The sequence below is a fragment of the Harpia harpyja genome, chromosome 19 (assembly GCF_026419915.1).
Source record: "Harpia harpyja isolate bHarHar1 chromosome 19, bHarHar1 primary haplotype, whole genome shotgun sequence".
Lineage (NCBI taxonomy): Eukaryota > Metazoa > Chordata > Aves > Accipitriformes > Accipitridae > Harpia > Harpia harpyja.
The window spans coordinates 4,495,918-4,505,147 of NC_068958.1; the positions used below are offsets into that span (position 1 = coordinate 4,495,918).

Here is a 9,230-nt window from a genome sequence, read left to right on the forward strand (position 1 = left end):
CAAAAGTCACTAAGGTTTCGTTTCAAGGGCATAAATGTTAAGAACCTCAAAAGCAGAAGGAAGGGTGTTGGTTTTTTAAGCCAGCAAAATGTTTCAGTGGGCTTGAAATGAAAAGGTTTCCAACATATTGCTTGGGAAGAAATTTTGAAAATTTTTTCAATTCCAGTCAACCTGCAGCAAAAGCTTCTTCTTTCCAGTTGTTTGGAAATGGCAGCATATAAAAAACCCCCCCATATATAGCTCTATTTTCTCTGAGCCTTAAAAAGTCTCCCTCTAGATATTTTGAATATAATCTGTTGAGGATGGGGGAATGAAACTGGGATAAAAAACCTTAGCCAAGACTGCAAAATAATTAAATGAGCATTTAACCAAGATCATTATTTTCCACAATTTTTATTTATATGCTAGATTGGATACAATGGTCTTGAATATTGTTCCACACTATTACCGTGTCATAAATTATTTGAGCAAAGCATAGCAAGGCATCATAATGTAATATATTTTTATAGTGCCATAAAGTAATTACGCACCAGACAACAAAATCCTACAGAAGTGACATATTTTATGCTTAAATTATAATTACATTAAAAGTGTCTCTTCCATTCGACGTTTATAGAGCGCACACAACTGCTGTCAGTCGGCCTGTGAACAAAGAGGATCTCTCATTGAGAGCAGGGCTGGGCCAGGGAGATGCAGCTGGGAAATATTCCCTGAATTTTGGCATTTTCAGAATGTTTCTGACAATCTTTGCTACCTATGAGTAGCCAAGCTCAGAGTAATGTAACTATTTCTTGGCTTGTTTTTTCCTGCTGTCTGGTTGAGCTTGTAGATAAAGTCCCACCTAGGAAAAGTAATGCAATGTAATGGTGTCCCAAGAGTTAGAGTGGGTTTTTTTCCCTTCAGTTCACCTCTCCTGGACATAAGGAATGGGTGAATTAATTACCTAAGTTAAAATTTGCACCTCTGGAGCCTCAGCTACAAGGAAATACAACCTCCCTCAATCGCAGCCTCAAGCCATCTTCTCCCAAGACCATTCTTCTACTCATCTTGCAATGTTCTAGGGACTAATGCAGTCCAGAAGAGAGCATAACATCCTAAAATTTGCACTTGGAGCCAAGGGTGCCTGTTCTTCGGTGGGAAGAGCCTGGAGCCATGGATTTTTTGCCTCGAAGCCAGAGGGGTTGCGGCCCACAGGAAAGGTCTACACCTCTCCAAAAGCAGCGTAGTGATTTTTCTTAGTGGATGGTGTCTGGTTTGCTTTAAAACTGACCAAGAAGCTTAGGGCAGCAATGCAGAGAGGGGTCGTTAATCCAGGGAAGCTGCAGAAGGAGTGAGACGAGCAATGAGGCAGCGATGGTCCCATGGCTGTCCTCATGCCAGGACACCCTCCTGGGAGCAGCCCAGGGGATGGACAAGCGGCAGCTCTGCGGTGAGGACATGTGGGAGCAAATCTCAACCTCAGGAGGGCTCAGCATGTGCAAAGCAGTCATTTCTGGGGGGGGGATAATGGCTCGAGTCTGCGAGGAAATGGCTTCTGTGGTTTCAGCCCAGCTTTTCCTGGAAAGTGCCCAGCTCCCACCTCGCGACTCTTGGCTCTGTCTGCATGACTCATGCATGCACACAGACTCCCAAAGGTGGGTGTTCACCATCCTTTAAAGGAGGTGACATCTTCTTAAAGGTGTGACAGGGACCGTAACGGGCAACACAGCGAGGGGCAATGGTTAGAAAAGAGGATGGAGGATGCCATGCCTGGCTTTCCTTCCCACGTCATGGGACCTTTAGAAGTTACTTTGCTGCTACATGCCTCAGTTTCCCCATCCGTGTGGGAGCTATGCATGAAGGGAAGGAGTACAGGATCAGGCCTGAGACATTAACACTGTGCAAATACTGCCACACTCAGGAATGGTGTGAAGATACATGAAGTCCCCTTCCAAAGGCATCAAAACCAACAAAACCTATGTTGTAAATGAGGGCAGTTAAAATAAGGTTTTGTGAAGGCTGCATTTGTCTGTCTCTATTTCTGTCTCTACCCCACACTATCTGTCTATTTCTCTGTCTATCTATCTATCTATGGATGTCCTGCTTGTGAAATAGCTGCACTCTTCCAGAGCTGACAACCCTTTAGAACAAATCCATACTACGATAGTTGGTGTTTTGCTAGAGAAAGGTCACTTAAGCTATTTGTATGACAGAGCCGAAGCCAACTCAATATCCTTCCTGTCTTGACATCCTTTTTCATGTTGAAGCCCTTTCTGGAAGCGCACAGAGGAAAAGCACAGAACAATCACTAGAAATATCTGCCTTTACTTCCCCCTCCTGTGCCATATCCTTCAATGTCCCACCGCCCAGGGGTTATACTTGCCGGATTCCATGCTGAAAGAAGAAGAAATGGCTCTTAAATCATGTATACACATCGCCGCTCTCTGGGTTTATTCAACAAACAGCAATGTCTCCCAGTGTGTGGGCGCACTCCTTAAGAAGTCGGCCAACTTGGGTAGCTCAGAGCAGAGCAGCGACGGTTCGCAAGTCTTGCCTGGCTGCTGCGGTTTCCTTGCTCTCGGGTCTTTGTCGTGACATGCCTGGACGAGGTGACACACACCTGCACAAACTGGGAGGCCCTCCGCTCCATCAGCCTCCTTGTGCTTCCTCCGGCATGGAGCTCTTCTCGGAACGTACGCTAAGAGCAAGAGCAGTGATGCTGCAGGCTCTGCTGGAAGATGCAGGAGGGAGGAGAGGGCAGGGGTTAAATTCAGGCCTTGGAGAGCTGAAATATTCCAAACATAAGGCGGATGTGGCACTTCCCAGACTGCATGTAAATCAGAGACACATGCTCCCTCTGGTATGGCAGCACATGTGCACTGTGTATTTGGAGGACCCACATTGTCTTCTTTTTCCTATTTCAACCCACCAGGACCAAAAAGAGTTTGCTCCAGCTCTACGTTGCATTATACCATGGAGCCTCTCTCCCCCAAGGACTGACGGCATGAAAGCTACCTTCAATTTTTTGACCAAAAAGGACTCGGCAGTGCCCTTTTGAAATGAGCTCCAGATCCCCCACCAGCCCTGGAGCTTTCTCTCCCTCTGAACCCTGCCAGGAGCAACTCAACATCAGGAAACTATTCGAGGGACTGTTCCACATTAGCCGCAATCCAATTATTAGCCGCAGCCTGATGAGGTCTTCCCGCGTCCCTTCCTGGACCGTGACGATGCCGCCTGTGGCACTGGGCGGGTTGGAGGTGACCAGCCATTCCCCTGCCCTGGGGACAGCAGGGTTAGTGGGCAGCACACGAAGGGGCACGTGCCGAGGTCCGTGCCTCCGGCTGTTTGCACAAGCCCAAGTTTGCATCGTCTCGCTGGCAGCAGTGTCCTCGGGGTGAAGTCCGGTGCTACGCTGTCAGCGGGCAAAGGGCACGGGCACTGTGGAGCACTTTTAGCAGCCAGAGGATCAAAGGAGAACAGAAGTCCAGGGGGGACAGACATACACGGCCAGGGTGGTGAAAGGGCTTTCATGCACTGGACATGGGCAGCTCCCTGGAAAGCTCCACAGTGCACAGGGCTGGGTGCAAGGCTGGTCTAGCTTCCCTCTTAGGTGTCTCCTCTGGGTATTTTGCAAAGCAGATACTCTTTACTGGCTTAAGCCAGCCTTGGCTTTGTGCCGGGACCTGTGATTGTGGCCAATGCAGGGTTGAGCCACCGCTAACAAAGGCAGCCTGCTGACCATCTGCCCCCACACAGCCCCCAGCAGTTGAGTGTGACTTGCAAGGCACCTCACCCACCACACGGCTCTTACTCTCATCCTCCATGCCTCCCTGGGTCCTCTCTTGCTCCATTGCAACTTAACTTTTGCTGAAATTCGCCCCTCTATTCAGCACCCAGCCCAGCAACAGGGCAGGCTCTCTGGCAGGGACCATGGCACGGACAACAGCAATCTGTAAGTGGGATTTGGGGTCCTGGGGAAGGTCCTCCCTGCTATTCTGCCTTGCATTTTTACTCTGAGTTTTGCATTGGTAAAGCAGGAAAACAACACTGCAGGCAGTGCGTTTCTGCAGGGTTATTAGTCTGCTCAGCTGGTTATAGTCACTTAGCCTCCAAACCTCCAGCATTACAGCAGCACTTGAGGCATGCAATAATCTGTCACAAGCGCAACATCTGCCGTATCACCCTGAAAGCATATATTTTTGACTAGCATCTACTCTATGACCAGAGCAGAGTGAGGATTGGGCCAGCTCTGCATTGAAGTGGCCTTGTGTCACCCAGGAGAGGCTGGGCCGTGTTGCTGTCCCCACTCACAGAGCCATCAGCCAGATGTGATTTGTACAGTGATGCTTAAGCACCTATGCTAAAGCTTTCTTAGTTTTCCTTCCTTTCCAGTGCCCCCAGCCTAGCCAAGCTGATGGCAGGGATGAAGGAGGTGGCTGAGATGCTGGGGATGAAACCTGCTGTCTCCTGGCACGCGAGTCCTGTGTCCCCAGTGACTGATTCACCCTGACCCACCTCTGTCCCAGGGCAGCCCTGTGACACTGACGGCTGCCGGGCTGCTGGACTGCCTGGCAAGATTTGGTACCCAGCTGCACACAAGCATCCTCCTCCGGCAGAAGGAGAAGGGCATAAAGACAGAAAATGGACCTGGATCCAGCAGCCAATTCTCCCCAGTCCCAGAGGGGCAGAGGGACTGGGCTAACTGGCCAGCTTAACAGGTGATGGGTGCTAGGAGGCTCACACTGGACAAGTACAGATAGCAAAAGCCACCCTAGAGAGGATGCAAAAAGCCAGCCATATGCTGGCTTGCTTTTCCCTGCTAGATTCAGACTGAGGTTTTTCTCCCTGTCGAACCCAGGACGGATAGAAAAGGACCCACCCAAAGCAACCCCCACCGCATTTTTTGGCTCTGTGATGCCCATGCCCATCCCACAGCCGAAGCCCACAGACAAACCCAGGGAGTTTGAAGCCGCTGGGGCTTGCCCAGCTGGAGGGGGTGTTTCTGAACCCACTCACAGCATCGCGCTGCGGGAAAAACAGCCGAGCAGGGCTGGGATGGAGAGGGCTGGGGGAGGCAAGAAAACCAAAACAGAAACAGAGCTCGGAGGGAGGGAGGGGGTCCTTGTTTTTCATCCCCAGGTGAGGCAAGGCAGGGAGGAGGAATGCTTTCCTCTGAATCCACTGGGCCTCGAGCCACGAATGCACCCACAGCCTGAGCCCCCCGGGGGGGCTGCCTTCGCCCCTGAGAGCACAGGCTTACACCGGCCCGGCCAGCTCAGCGGCTGTGGCACATCGCATCGATCCCTGCTCGGCAGGCAGCTCGAAATGCAGCAGCTTTGGAGGGAGAGCAGCAGGGAGGTGGGGAGGAGGGAGCGGGGGGTCCCCATTCCGCAGCCTCCACCATCCCGGGGAGTTCTGCAAACTTGCCTGCCCAGCCCAGCAGCAGCAGCGAAAGCAGGCGACCACGTACCACGAAACCTGGCAGCAGCACACCCAATGCTTTCCTCCCACTCAAGACAAATCAGCCTTTATCTCCCGGCTAAGTGGGCAAGAGGTGCCTCTTCAGACGATGACTGTGCTCGCTGCAGAAAGCCGGGAGCGCAAGGCATGTCAACGGGCAGGACCTACAACGGCTCTTTGTAATGGGTTTTGAGGAAGCTGCAAGCCCAGGAAAGCAGAACAGGTTTGGCTTACAGGCTGAGCAAAGACCAAAATCCTCCCAGGAGCAATTATCAGAGGATCTGAGTGTAAGAAAATCCCCAGCTCCCCCTGACCCCCTCAATTTGGATGCGAGGACAGGCTCACCTGCGAGGACACAGGTAAAAGAGTGAGAACCGTTCAGTGAGTGCTCCTGGCGACGCTGCCGGTAGCAGACCTGTTGATTGAAAGTCCTGCCAGCACGGCCATTCATCTTCCTATGGCAACACAAAAATATGTTGCAGGGAAGGACTAACTTCTGCTTAATTTGGAGCTGGAAAAGATCACACTCCTTTAGATGTCTTGGAAGCATATTGATCTGACTGTCATGGTTAGGCTGTCGTGCTGTGTCAAAGCAAGATGTTTTGATAAGACTGAAGCAAAGGAAATGTTGAATTTTCCCTTCAGGAAAAGAATTCCCAGGACTGTGATTTTCATCCTGGCTTGGGAGCGAAGGAGACTGCCCTGCCTCCCTTTCCTATGGGACAGGGATGTTTTCTTCTCTTTTCCAAGACCTTGTCCTCAAGACCTTACTTCTGATATTCTGGATTTAGTCTTCCCAGAGGGGTCAGGTTTATTCATAACCAGGGATGCCAGAAGGCCTTTTTACTAGTATTGTAATTATAATTGAAATGTCCATAGAATCAGGACTCCAGAGAGAGTAGAGACTGAAGAGGAGCCCCAAATGTCTCAGGACCCTTGAGGAAATGAGGAGATCTAGCACACGAATTTGGAGACCCATGGATAAGCCATAAAAGCCCTCCTTAGTTGTATTCTGCATCATGCTTATGACCGTAATACCAAACCAGAGCTCCCACAGGGAGGCCGTATAGGAGCATCAAAACAAATGGTGGTGAATGGAGAAACATCTCCCACCTGCTGCTGTCAAAGGCTTTTTCCCCTGTAAGTGCAGCAATACGGACTCAGAGACTGAGTCCAATCACTGCAGCTCGGCAGCTTTAGCTAACAGACACATCTTGAGTCACAGGATGGCTTTCTATTTCTATTTTCTATTTCCTTGCAGGCCAGTTTGTATTGGTACAAGATTTTGTCACGCACACTCTTTAACAGATGTCTGTGTTGAGGCACTTCACGGCCGTGCCGCCTACATCTCCTGCTGTGCAGGAGGTTTCTATGTCCACCTGCGTACATGAGTGATGAAGCAGGAGAACATGCACAGCCATGTCCAAGGCTCGCTCTAGGTTGGTGCCAGGCTGTAAGAACAGGCTCCAAAGCGTGGCATCTCTTGATGGATATCCAAAGCAGACTATTTCCAGAACACGCCTATCTGTTTCAGCATCAGTCCCCAAATTTGGATCATTCAACCTCCCACATCAATACCTGTGAAACAAGATCCTTAGCCCCCTTCCCACCCGCCTGTAATGTATCTGGTACTGGGATGACCTCAGGTATAAAGTGGTGAATTGGGACATCTGTTTGCTGTTTGTAACGCACTCACAGCCCAGAAATGTAATTGAACTTTGCTCATGGCATCAGATCCACCACTGCGTCCCAAGAGGTTTTGTGGCCTTTTCAATCCCATGTTCAGATCTACAACCCAATGTGCAATGGTTGACCTAAATGGTCTTGAAGGGCTTAGAGATATTTGGACATGAGCAACACTCCGGCAATGCCAAGAACTAGCTTCACTCTGAAATGTGCAAAAGCTACTTCTGCGTGACTCCTGCCAAGAGAGCAATAATCCCATCTGTAAAGCCAGGGCCAAGCCAGCCCAAGCCAGGGAAGCTACGGCCCTGTTTCATTTCAGAGCAGCAAGAAGGTTTTGCATTAAAGAAGCAGATTTCAAAATGAATATATTTAGAAAAAAGAATATGCTATCGTGGGAAGCCACTGCTCAGGGCAGGTGAAATTGGCCCCACGTGGCTGCCCAAAGGGGGCAAGGTGCCAAAACAAGGAGAGATTTAAGGTTACTTCTTTAGAAACTGAGGAACTGTAGGTGATCCTCGGTAAAAGCAACCCGGGCTTCTGTGTGTGCTGCTTCCATTCTCAGCAGAAAGAAAAGATGCAGCAAATTAGGGGTTTATTTTAAACCTTACCTCCTGGCTTTTCTGCTCCTCATTCAGTAGAGTCATGCTCCTGATTTACACCATTTCCGAGAGAGGCTTGCTCTTGGAAATGGATCTGGAGAAGCTTTTCCAGATACCCAGGTGGATCGGGTCCTCTGGCAGGTACAAAGCCCTCTCTTTCCAAAGGCAAAGTGCAAACACGGAGCTAGGGCTGGGAAGTGGGTCTGGGATTTGGTTGTGAAACATATGCATGACTTGTACATGGGGCTTATTCCCTGCTCCCTGCCTGGCTCCTGCCTGGAAATGAGCTGGATCCATGCACACAGAAACTGCTCAGTCCTCCTCTGGCAGCTTTCCCCATGCAAAGAAAAGGATAAAAAAGAAAAAAAATATTCTTTTTAAAACAGTCTGAAAGGCAAGAGCTCTGCTGAGATCAGGTTAAAAACATATTTCAGGCTCAGCCCTCCTCCCTCCTCCAGAACCAGCAGAAGGGCTTCCATTTTGGTACTCAGTACAGAGGGAGAATGACCCTGACATGCAAAAACTCATTCGTTTCAGAGACCTCCTTTTGCTGGTCCTTCCTTCCACAGCTCCAAGGCTGCCTGCATGGAAACTGCCATTATACTGATGTTGCCTGGATCCAAAATCTACGCAGACAGTGCCAGTCTGCTGCCAGTCCCACCACGTATACCCCAACCCCTCGAGAAGCGAGGCGAAGTACCCTCAGGAGGCAGAGCCCTGGGCTAGGACATGGGGGTGGCCTTGCCCACCACCTCGCTGGACCATTCCAGGTGACCTTTTGCAACTCATTTTTCCCACCTACAAGAAGTCAGCATCGATGCTTAGGTCTTTGCAAAGTGCTTTGAGTTCTACAAATTCACAAGTGCCAGTGCAAAGCAGATCCTATTAAAAGCAGGGTTACTTCTGGCCCAAGAACTGCAGCTGAATGTTTGGATTTTGATTCAGCCACTCATGCAACCATCAGTTAAACTTTAAGCAATGTACAGGAATCCCGTTGGCTTCCGTGAGACCAAAGGACACATCTGAAGTGAAGTGTGGGGTTAAACCAGGCTTTCCAAAGGAGTCTGATTGAGTTAAACATTCAACTCCCGATGAAACAGGATGTGGGCACCTGCCCGAATCCCTAAACCTTTTCTGAAAACAGGATGTGAAGGTAACATTGCTTTACCTGGATAAATGACTCGAAGAGTTTTATGCCCAGCTTGGCCCGTCTTTCCCAAAACGTCATGTTTTCCATTAAAGGGAAATGAATAACTCTGAGCCTTCACAAATGTTGAAGCCATGTAAATAAGGACGGGTGCTCGACGGTGCCAGTAGTTTTGTGTTAGTGGCTCATCCCTGACAACAGTGGAGTGGCTCCTGATCCCACGGTGACACCGGGAGTGATTTTGCAGAGCATTTGAGAACTTGAGCTCTATTCTGCTCAAGCAATCCTCATCTTGAAAATGAGGTTATGGAGAATCCACTGAAAATCCCTTTGCATTTCCTTAGCACTGAGGAAATGAG

The 9,230-nt window shown here is 49.7% G+C and overlaps 1 long non-coding RNA gene across 2 annotated transcripts; it reads right to left on the reverse strand.

Moving 5' to 3' along the window:
* Positions 1–377: 377 nt before the first annotated feature.
* On the reverse strand, positions 378–8,005 carry LOC128154777 (uncharacterized). Of its 2 annotated transcripts, none has more exons than XR_008239421.1 (2): positions 7,734–8,005; positions 378–2,707 (listed from the first exon to the last, which is right to left on the reverse strand). It is a non-coding gene; the product is annotated as an uncharacterized LOC128154777 (long non-coding RNA). The 2 variants fall into 2 exon arrangements; XR_008239422.1 differs by having other exon boundaries at positions 378–2,710.
* Positions 8,006–9,230: the final 1,225 nt, after the last annotated feature.